We start from the raw sequence: 12,357 nt of genomic DNA, 5'->3' as shown, positions 1-12,357 counted from the left end.
CAGCACGTGCACTGGTTCCGGAACCGGTGCTGTCCCCACGCCTTGGGGGCGACCAGCCCTGGAGCAGCACCCACGAGACCTCGAAGCTGCCGTCCTGGTGGGCGTAACAGACTAGACCCTCCTCTGCTTACGGCCGTGCGTGGTGAACGTCCTGGTGTCTGCCCTCAGCTCCTGTCGGAGGGCTCGAGAATTTATCTTTCTTCTCTTTGGACCTGCTTGACCAAATCAGCCTTGGCTAACTGGGTCACAACAGGCTTGAAGTTAAAACATAGGGTAAATCAGCTTCTTAGACTATTATGCACAGGAGAGAGATCATTATCAGGTACCAATCGTTGACTGATGAGGTTAATTGCTCCTAATGGTGGCTCCCGGTGTTTTAATTAAACACACAATGCCAAGGTGCTCCGCCAGGTGGGGTGTGAAGTAACCGGAAGGGAAGATTCTGCAAGCCCCTAAAAACCAGGAACAGAAATTTGAAGACATTTCTATTCCCAGATGGTCTCGTATGAATAGTGATGTTTTCAGGTACACGACAGACACCGATTTTATACGGCAGGTGCTCACATTAGATGAGGGTCAGTGAAGACAGAGCTTGCCCTGGGCCGGGCGGAGGTGGATGGCTTTGTGACGGCCGTGGACCCTGACAAGGTGGCTTCAGAAACCCCCTGGGAACGCCCAGAAATGCTGCCCAGCATCTTCCCGGGTTGAAGACACGTTCCCAGGGGCCCAGGTACAACAAGACCTCACAGTTTCTCAATGAGCCTAGGGACTCAGCTGATGGAACCTTTGTTTTAATCTATCCATCGTCCTCAGCCTGCAAGTGTCTGTGAGATCGAATCTCACCCACTCGGCGAAATCAGGTAGCGGTGTCACGGAACAGGAAATTAAGTTGTCACCGTTGACGGGTAAGTAATACCGCACCACTGACGAAGCTCTCGGTGAATATTTTTCCCATTTGACGTCCCAGGAGCGTGAAAGGCGGACAGCGAATGTGGGAGGTTGAAAGGCTGTGCTGGTAAGAGCACCTCATGTCAGCGCCTCATGTCAGCGCCTCGGGGGAGGAAGCCAAGGTCCCCCGGTGCCCGATGACACTGCAGACCCCATGGGACCTCCGGGCCTCCAGATCCCACACCTCTGCACTTTGTCCCCCCCTGCACAGCGGCCAGCGTTGCCTACACAGCAAAAACACAGAATGCAGGCAGAATGTGAAAGCCACCACTCAGAGAAACACTTTGGGGAACTTTCTTCCTCTGGAGTGAAAAAGTTCGGGGGTGCCCGGTGGTTCAGCCCGTTGGTTAAGCATCTGACTTTGGCTCAGGTCATTATCTAGAGGTTCTCGCGTTCGAGCCCCGTGTAGGGCTCTGTGCTGACAGCTCAGAGCCTGGGGCCTGCTTCGGATTCTGTGTCTCCCTATCTCCCTCTCTATCCGTCTCTCTATCTCTCTCTCTCTCAAAAATAAATAAACATTAAAAAAAACCTTTGTGTTTCCAAATGATTTCCTTATTTCATCATTTGTTTCTTGGTGACTGACTCCTCCACTGAGGATAATAATAAAATCATTAGGTTTTCAAGTTTTCTTGTTTTAGCAAAACACGGTGTCTAAGCCAATGGGAAATACACGGGTTATGGTGTTTGCCTGCAGTAATTAGATGGAAACAGCCGTATCCTTCAGTCCGTGGAGCTGGAAGTTTCTAAGCAGCTTTTTTGTTGTCTGTATATGTGGGTTTGAGGGGCGGTTGTTTGGGTTTTGCTTTCTTTCTGGTAAGATGGGTGGTTCAGACATTTATGCGCACACGCTGGGGCACCTGGGAGGCGGCTAACGCCCACACGCTTCGTCAGTGGTGGTGTTTCTTTGGTGCAAGAAAAGGCAACATTCATCTGCTTATTCATATTTCCTGAAGGACGAGGAAAAAATTAAGAATTTATCTTCAACTTAATTATAACAGGGAAGAGTGTTACCTTTGGTGTTTCTTTCCTCCCCACCAAAAACGGCAAGAAAAAAACGTCCCTGAGCCTTGGGCCTCATTGTCCGCAGATTCGTCACAGCTGTCCTATGGAGAATCTTCTTTCCGTGACCGCCAAAGGGAAATGTTATTTAGTATTTCTCTTCTCTAAGCACCTGGGTGTTAAAAATGACAGGGAGCATACTTTATGCGTATTAGTTTAAGAAATCTGTCGAAAATCGACGCGGGGCAATGAGATGACGTCCGAATCCACTGTGGTGATACATTTCCATGACACAGAGGCGGGGGCTCTTGCCCGGAGAGTGCGGCCTCACCACCGGCAGGGAGCGAGGAGAGCCTCTCAAACCAGAAGGAAAGAGTGGAGGTCAGGGGAGTCATGAACCCCCGGGGGAGCAGTGACCTTCCTCTTCCAAGAACAGCCTCTCTGTGCAACCCCCCCGCCCCCCCACGGAAAAGCCAGGCAGATACACCAGCCCCTCCCCTCCCCCCGCCCCCAGCGACATTCACCAGGCTTTCTCGGCCACAGAAGCCTCTTTGTTCTAGGCTTTTCCTTTCTGTTCTTTCCGCCTGTACAGCCTGTTGTCACGGGGAGCGAGTTGAGTTCAATTGTGTTCCTTCCAGACCAGCTCCCTGGGAGGGTCAACCAAAGACCCCAAGTCTCAGAGCACATATACATCTAAATATTTAGGCCTTAAACGTTCCGCTTACTTGGGGCAACTAGTGACTTATCTCTTTAAATGGAATGAAGGCCTCGGACTTTCCTATCAGGATAATGATGCAAAAGGGATCCTGTTGTGTGATGTGCACCAAGTCGAGTGTTAAACAAAGGCGATCGAATAGACCCCCATGAAAGTCGGATGGAGGGGTCACACGAGCCCGTTTAGAGTTAGGAACCCAACGCCGAAGGAGGGGGTATAACTGACCCTCATCTGGCTGAGAAGCGGGGTCTGGGCCAAAGCTCCCTCTCTGATCCCCGGTATCTGCACTCGTTCGTGCAGATCTACCGTCTTCTCGTAGGCCCCAGGATTCACTTACTGTGTCGGGCACACAAGTCATGGTCTTTGTCAAGGTAAGAGAGAACACTCACTGCCAGTCAACACGAGCTGAGTTGAGCTCAGTAGAGAACCAGGCTGATGGACCCCTGGCCGCCGTCCGCCCTCCCCAGCGTCCGACGGGGGGAGCGCTGGCCGACCAAGTTACTGGGGACACCGCGTTCCAGTGTTGAATACGTCCAGTGGACGTCGTCGAGGAAAAATCGAATAGCTGAATATCAAAGAGGACCCGTCTTCTGAGCCTCCGCAGTAAACAATGAACTCACGAATTAAAAACGCCTTGTGGGAATATTTGAGTCTGAATTGAGGGCAAATGACATGTTGATTGAGCAGCAGAGATGCTGCAACAATGAATTCAGGGAACAGAAAAATTAATTACCACCCCCAGGACCACGCCCTCCAGCTCTCCCGCGGACCAATGATGCGGCTCACACACGCCATCTTCCAACGCTGGGCAACATCACTGGGACACAGGAAGGTGCGGCGTCTATTGGTTACGCCAAACACTATGCCCGCAACTTAGTAGTACAAGAAAATTGAAGGCGTGACATCTTCTGTCTGCCGCATTTGCACGTGATCTCACTGATCTCACGGGAGCTTTGCACCAGCCGACTCAGTTTACCTGAGGTACTATTGATCGATCAGTTTTCATTTCGCACCCAAAAGCTAAAATATGATGGAATCTAAAGTAAATTATTCATTCTCAGGGGTTCCCATTAGATCATTATGACAAAAAATAATATGTAAAACATTACCCATGAAATTGAGCTAAATAAGACAGAAGGAAAATAAACGCTACCGGGAGAAAAGGTAGCACCAGTGTCTCTGTCTTAAAGACATTTGTGTGGGGCACCTGGAGGGCTCAGTCGGTTGAGCGTCCGACTTCGGCTCAGGTCTCGATCTCGGAGTCCATGAGTTCGAGCCCCGTGTCGGGCTCTGTGCTGACAGCTCTGAGCCTGGAGCCTGCTTCAGATTCTGTGTCTCCATCTCTCTCTGCCCCTCCCCAACTCGTGCTCTGTCTCTCTCTGTCTCGGAAATAAATAAACATTAAAATTTTTTTAAATTAAAAAACAAAAAAACAAAACCAAAAATAGATCATGTGTGCTTCCTTAGAATTGGGTGGAGATGTTGATGCTGAGGTCCTAGTTATTAATTCTTCTTCTTCTACCAGGTATAATTGATACAAATCATAAATATCAAAGGTGCACAAGTCAATGTTGAGATGTAGGCGTACATTATGGAATAATCAACACACCAAGCTGATTAGCACACCCATATCCCTACGTAGTCACCATGTTCTTTGCTTATTTTTTCTTTTTCTTGTTCATTTATTTATGTATCTGGTGAGTAGTTCTTAAGGTTTAAATGGCTGTTTATTTATAAAGAAACCAATTTCTGTGTTACCATATTGGCAGGCCTCGACGGAACACTTGATGCGATTTGAGGGGAAATCTCATTTCCTTGACTAGATTGAATTGAGGCTACGCCATTGTAAAAAAGCTGCTGGTTGACTTGAATATAGAAATAGAAAAGAAGTATGTTCTCAGGGGAAAAAAAGCACGGTTCACGTTATGTAGAGGGAAGGACAATGACACCGCAGGACAATAGATCCCAACCCGGAATAAGCGTGTGTCTGGAAGGAACAGTGTCCACCCCATCACCAGGCGGAGGAGGGGAAGGTTGCTGCTGTGATCTGGGGTGTCAGTGGCCCGGGGCGGGGGCGCAGAGAGAAACGGACCTGAATTCTAGGATTTTTAAAGCACTGTTCGGTGGTCCTCTTGATGGGGATCTTTTCAGGAAAGAAATTCAGCAACAGTAGGCAGATGCCATCGCAAGGAAATATGGTTCAGCTGAAGCAATGATATAAGGGAGCCTAGGGAGGGGTCTAGGGGAGAACTCTCTGTAGGTCCGACATGCTTCCCCGGTGCCTTCTGTCCTGCCGAACTGAGACAACCAAGGAGGCTCCAGCGCCCTCCCAGGCACCTCTCTTGAACTGAAATAAGAATGTGGGATGACAAACATGTACAGGAAAGGGGACTCAGTCAGTGTCAAGACGGATAAGAATATATACTTCCTCCGAGGAATGAAGAGTGGGAAATAAAGTATGGGATCAGCATGATGCCCTCAGATTAAGTAAATGTCATAAAAATAGGAGCAAATCCGGTTCCAGGAAGAAGGGATAATACAAAGTTGTTTCGACTTCCGCAAGAGTCAAAAATGGCTCCGTGGACAAGGCATGGCGTGCACTGCGTCCTTCATAAACAGAAGAGGGTAGAAAGAGAGAAGAGGAGCATTTCAGGGGACAAGACAGCTCGAGGAAGTTCCAGAAGAGAAAGGGCGGCGGGGGGAGGCCAGACAAAGATAAAACCGTCTTTGCCAGAACAGAGCATGGGGGTAGAGAAGCCGCGAGGGCAACCCTGGCAGCGAAGCCAGGCTGCTGGGGACCACGTGCGCGCAGAAGGAAACAATGGAAGCCAGGCTGGAGAAAGTGAAATTTAAACCTGCAGGCAAAAGGGAGTCCTGCCAAGGGTTTTGAACAAGGGATTCTCTTTATCACTGCCTCACTCGGGGAAGGGCGACGGGGCAGCACGTGGCAGCCAGCTGGAAGGAAAGCAAGTGACGACACGTCCAGGGAGGAGGCCAGCCAGGGAGTCAGGAAGAGGTCTTCAGGCCCTGAAAGAGACCTGTGGCAAAAAGACTTGAAAGGAGAATACAGATGATATATAATGAGAGAGTCAGGCTGTTCCTAGTGTCTCCCTCTGCCCATTCCAGAATAGGCCAGAGCTTCCAGAACGAGAAATCCCTTTCGAGGATGGTGTTCACCAACACAAGAGTCAACTAGTAAGAAGGAAATGGACCCACAAGTAAAATCGTTTAGTTACAAAGCACGAAGTCTGAGGAGTTTATACAAAAACCACCACTTTCTCAAGTTGTGTCTTAGACACGTCTGGGCCTGAAAGAAAACTCGTAGCACACGTGGCTACTAGAAGTCACGTTATAGCCTAGAAAACAACCTACCACTCATTGGACTTCCACAAACAATACGTCCCCCGATTAGGGAATCTGTGCGTGAGAGTGACAATGTCCACTGCCCAACCTCTAAGCTCGCTGTTTCACTGAAACCACAACTTTACATATCCTTTTTATATAAACACTCCTGAGGTCCCCCATTTGAGAAACATGGCGGACGAGGATATTACAGAAAAATTCCTTCTACAGACACCTAGAAATGCTTTTACTATTTTTTTTTTTTTTTTTTTTTAGTTCAAAGGACTGTGCAGTCCCTGGTGGCAGGAGTGGTGAGCCAGGGAAGGCAGGGAAGATGCGTTGATGACACGGGACCTTAGGGCTCAAAACAGACAGGATCAAAAGCTGTAGGTTGGCACTACACACCCACGAGAATGGCTCCAAAGCCAAAACACTGGCAACACCAAGCACCGGCAAGGACATGGGGGCTCTCGCTCGGTGTTGATGGGGACACAGGATGGTGTGGCCATTTTGGAAGATGGCTTGGTGGTTTCCTACAAAACTGAACACACTCTTCCCTACAACCCAGGAACCACACTCTTGGTATTCACCCAAAGGAGCTGAAAACGTGCTCGCACACACAACCTGCACATGGGTGCATACAGCAGCTTTACCATAACGGCCAAAACTTGGACACCCTTCAGTAGGTGATGATGAATGAACTGTGGTCCATCCAGACATGGAATATTCTTTGGTGCTAGAAAGAAGTGAGCCATCAAGCCACGATAAAGCATGGAGGAGTTGTACGTGCATATTACTTTGTGAAAACAGCCGAAATGCAAGGGCTACGTACCGTATGCTGCTGACGGGTATGACATTCTGGAGAAGTGAAAACTGTGACAAGGTCAGCGGCTTCCAGGTGCGGAGGATGCCGAGGGCAGGATGAACAGGTGGAGCACAGAGGACTTGGGGGGCACTGAAAGTATTCTGCATGACGCTATAATGGTGCACGCATCACTATACGTTTGTTCACACCCATAGAATGAACAACACCAAGAGTGACCCTAATATGAACTGTGGACTCTGGGCGATGACGACGTGTCCATGTGGGTTCATTGATGGTGACAGACACGCCATCTGGGGTGAGGATGCTGATGATGGGGGACCTGTCTGTCTCTCAAAAACAAAGAAACATTTAAAATTAAAAAAAAAAAGAAACAAAGGAGGAAATGAGAATATAAGTATTGTAGCAGGTATAGATACAATACTCACAAAACTCAACAATTGCTTGGGACCTTAAAAGGGGCACCGTTTATTGCAACTAAGAGTGAAAAAGAACATCGTTGGCCTGATGAGCAGGATCTATGGAAAACTCGCCATGATGTCATTCTGTGGCCCCACATCAGGGACGTGGAGCGCGCCAGCCTGCTATTACCCCTTTTCCCCTTTGCCCCTAACGGGAGGGTGTAACCGGCCAATGCATCAAGAAAAATGAAATTTGTGAGAATCATAAGGCGAGAAAGGAAATTATTGGAATCTGCAGGCAATACAGTTTTCAACATAGAAAATCAGAACACGGGGCACCTGGGTGGTTCAGTCAGTTAAGCATCTGACTTCAGCTCAGGTCACGATCTCACACTCCGTGAGTTCGAGCCCCGCATCGGGCTCTGTGCTGATGGCTCAGAGCCTGGAGCCCGCTTCGGATTCTGTGTCTCCCCCTCTCTCTGCCCCTCCCCTGCTCATGCTCTGTCTCTCTCTGTCTCGAAAATAAATAAAAACATTAAAAAATGTTAAGAAAGAAAGAAAGAAAGAAAGAAAGAAAGAAAGAAAGAAAGAGAAAGAAAGAAAGAATCAGAGCACATCTACAGACCAGTAGCACACGGAGAGAGGCAGTTGTAACACATGCTTTCGGAGCCATCAGCCACGTCGCATCGTGTCATAGCCAATGTGTACAAGAGTACGGAGCAGCACGAGTGCCATACGTCCCTGATCACAGCAACAGCTCAATCACCATTTCGGGGAGCAGCCTGACGACGGCTAAGGAAGTCGACGGTGCATAAATCCTACGACACACCCATTCCACTTCCACGCACCTACTTTAGAAAACCCATAAACGTACACAGTTACGTTATTAAAGACACTCGTTGAACGCGGTTCACAATATCAAAGATTACGAACACCCTGGTTATCCCTCGCCAGGAAAATGCAGAGCTATAGACAAAGAATAAGAACAGGCAAGATAATTCACAGCGACATCAAGACGTGGTTAACTCTGGAGCAGGAAAGGGGAGAGGGCTGGGCAGCAAACTTCACATCCAACACCCAATGGTGTGTGTGTGCATGCGTGCACCTGAGACACAATTTTCTGAAGTCTTGTGGGTGTTTTAAATTTTTACTTATAAAACCATAAAACTAAAATAGACCCATGCAGTGTAAACACGAAAGGAAAGAAGGAGCAAGGGGAAATGGAGGGAGGGAGGGAAGAAAAACAAAGAGAAGAGAGGAACCCATCCAGAAATAACCGTGATTATCCCTTAACGTTTACGAAGAGCATGATGACTCTTGATCTGGCTGTGCAGACATGGACACAGCTCGACTTGTTCGATAAATTCCAATACATACCTAGGTTTCCTTCCATGTATACGAGGGCTGAATTATAAACATGGTTAACGAGATGTTTCCTCGACTATCTCTGGTAACACAAAGTGGAATGACAAGGAAGGACCTAGCATAGACCCTCTGTAGTTTGCCGCATCGTATTTATAATCTGCAGAATATCCATGGAGCACCTGCCTCGTGCCAGGCATGATTCTCAGGGCTGGAGGTAACAGCAAATAACACGGGTTCTGCCCTGGGGGGCTACAGCGTATGGATGGTTAGGGCTTCCTGTGTTAACTGTTCCTGTGCTTCTGAAGCGGGCTTTCAATTTACTGGGAATCGGAGTGAGTGCAAATATTTCTCCCACGATCTTGTTCACATTTATTATTTTGCTTCGTAAATCCTCTGCTCAGAGATAATTCCAAATAAAAACTAGCTTATTAACCAAACTAGGTTATTTTGCTAGAGGGATCCAAAAAACTAAGATTTTCCCTGCTTTGTGGATCCGTCGATGAAGTGAATTTTTGCTGCAAAAATGCAATGTTTACCCCCTTTTATCGTTGTTTGCAAATGTCTAGTGAACAGCTATGATCTGAGCTGGATTGTGCTCAATGATAGAAGAACGAAATAATTCTTTGTGGTCTCAGGTGCTTGTTGAAGAAGTGATGGGATGAACGCATGAATGAGTGAATGGTTTAATGATGATTTGCCTAGAGCCAGGACATAATTTTTCAAAAGACCGTAAGGCAAGTAGCAATGGTGTAGGGGTGGAAAATATTTTAAAAGCATCCTATTACCCAGGTAGCCTCGATGATAAATACAAGCACTTGCTTTTTCTTCTTCTTCTCTTAATCTTTAGTAGGGGAGCATGGAAATACAGGCCTGTGAGTTTTCTTCCATTGGGCAAAAATCAAAATCATTCTTTTTATAGCTGAAGAATACTCTATCGTGCATATAATATACACCACATCCTCTTCATCCGCTCATCTATCGAGGGTGGTTTCCATAAAACACTTGGGCTGTTGCTGTAATTTGGTTATTGTAAATAATGCTGCTATAAACATAGGTGTGCATGTATTTCTTTGAATTAGTGTTTTTGTATTTGGGGGGCGAATTACTCAGCCATAAAAAAGAACGAGATCTTGGGGCGCCTGGGTGGTTCAGTCGGTTAACCATCCGACTCTTGGTTTCCACCCAGGTCATGATCCCACAGTTCATGGGGTCGAGCCCCACATCAGGCTCTGCACTGACAGAGTGGAGCCTGCCTGGGATTCTGTCTCTCTCCCTCTCTGTCTGCTCCTCCCCCCCCCCCCTGCACACACACTCTCTCTCTCTCTCAAAATAAATAAATAAACTTAAAAAAAATGAAATCTTGCCATTTGCAGCAACATGGATGGAGCTAGAGTCTAATGTTAAGCGAAATAAGTCAGGGACAGGCAAATACCATATGATTTCACTCCTATGCGGAATTTAAGGAACCAAACAAGCAAAGGAAAAAGAGAGAAGCCAGGAAACAGACTCTTAACTCCGGAGAACACACCGGTGGTCACCAGAGGGGAGGGGGCTGGGGGAGGGGGACACACATGATGGGAACAAGAACACACTTGTGGTGAGGGCACCGGGTGTGGGGTGGACGTGCAGGGTCACTGTATGGCACACCTGGAACTAATATTACACTGTGTGTTAACTACACTGGAAAGAAAATAAAATGAAGTAAACACAGCAAACAAAAACCAAAATCATTCTATGCCAGTCGAAGGCAGACTTGAGGAGGGCCTTGAAGGTGAGGAGGCTGTGCCCCCCCCCCACTGGAGGAGATCCCCGCCCCCCTCCCTTGGCCCCCCTTCCCTGACACCTTCCCCCCACCCCCGCACCCACCCTCCTGCCCAAGCCCTGACCACCTGCTCCCCCCGCCCCCCCCGCACCATGGCCCCGCCCACTGCTGGAGCAGGCCCCGCCCACTTGTGGGGACGGCCCCGCCCACTGCTGGATTCCGGGTTTGCAGGGCTGGACACACAGCCTTTCCCGACGGAAGCCCTGGGCCTAAGGTCGCTGTGCTTCTCCAGCGCTTTGAGCTGTCTCTGCGGGAATCCTCGGAAGACAGTCCTCTGTCTGTCCCGGGTGCTGTCCCCACCCTCCTGACAAGCCGGTCCTCAATCAGCAGGTGCCTACGAAGCGCCCTCTGCGGACCTTGGGGGGCACACTGCAGCCTGTCCAGGGCGAGTCCTGGAATGGCCCTCAAATGTGGCCTGTTTCTTAGAGTCCCTCCTGGTGGGGCTGGGAGGCCCGCTGTCTGTACCCGTGTGGTGACCTGGCTCTTCAGGCCCTTCACGAGTTCTGAATAGTTCCGTTAGGATATGGGAAGAAAGCCGGAAGGATGAACGGGGTGGCTGCCGTCCCAACCTGCTGCCAGAACCGACGGTGGCCCGCGTGGCATCCCCGACCAGGAGACCAGCTCTGCGGGGGCAAAGGCCGCGCACAGTCTCCACCAGGCCAGGCCCGGGAGGACGGAGGCCTCGGCACCCCGGGCCCGTGGCCCGGAGGCTGGGCAGCCGAGGTCGTGAGCAGACTCCCCATCGACACGAGAGACGCACGTGCTGATGTCCCAACGCGAGAGCTCTGACGGGGCTTTAGGAAACCTCTGGCCGGCTGGCCCGACAGAACGAACGATCCCAAGAAGGTGTTGGAAACGAAAGTCCCACGTGCAGGACACTGCGGAGCGTGCCCGGTGGGGGGTACAGGTGTGCTGGGCCCTGTGGCTCCTGAATGGGGCTCGGCGCGAGACCTGCTGACCCCGCTCCCCCCTCGAGGAAACCGAGGCGCGGAAAGACCAGACAGGCGCAAGGCGGTGCAGACAGCCTCTCGGAGCCAATGCCGTGTTCTCCCCGCTGTAGTCTGTTCATCTGTTTGTGCTGTGGATGCAGTGAAAGAAGTGAAAGAAATCCGTGTGCTCCCGGAGAAGCGGACTCACATCTCGAATGAGGTAAGAGCAGATCACTTAACGCAAGATGAGTGAGACCAGGCCCAGAGAGCAGACGTGATATATCAGGAGGGGGCCGAAGGGCAAGTGGGACGGGCCTGTCGATGTCATAAGGCTGGTTCGGGGGGGGCATCGCTGGTCTCCCCTGGCATTTGTAATGTGATCCTTTAACGTGCCCCTTCGGTATTCCCTCCCCGCATAAGAAGTATCATTGTGGTTCTCCAGGTAAAATGATGTTTAAATGGACCCCATCCATTTTGAAGCCAGTGAAAAATGAGACCGTTACAAGTTAATCTTTCTTTCCATTACTTAACTAAATCTCAAAGGGGCAATTAAAACCAAGCAACAGTAAAGACACACAGTTAACCGTGTTTGTTCACTGTAAAAGACGGGGCGATAGGACTCCCCGATGCCTCCCCAAAGCTGCTTCTGCCAAATATCCATAAGGAAGACGCCTCTGAAAATCAGGAACCAGAACAACCACGGAGAAAACACTCAAGGACACACAAGGACGCGGGGGGAGCGCAGCTCCGGGACGATCCAGAAACCCCTCCGCCTCACCTCCTCCATCCCCGACTGAACTTTTGTAATATCAGATGCTTCCCGTGAAGAACGTCAATGCCGTATAATTCACTGCTTTGAAAAATGAGTGAACAGGCTGCATTTGACATGACTCCTTGAAACATGGAATATTTAAAATTCATGCCCCAAACTTAATGTATAGATACATCACATATTTTGATGACTTTGCTGATGTCATAAGAGCCTTGTAATATCTCACAAGGTGTGTTTTATT

This window comes from Felis catus, chromosome B1 (assembly GCF_018350175.1).
Source record: "Felis catus isolate Fca126 chromosome B1, F.catus_Fca126_mat1.0, whole genome shotgun sequence".
Classification (NCBI taxonomy): domain Eukaryota; kingdom Metazoa; phylum Chordata; class Mammalia; order Carnivora; family Felidae; genus Felis; species Felis catus.
This window is presented reverse-complemented; position numbering follows the sequence as displayed.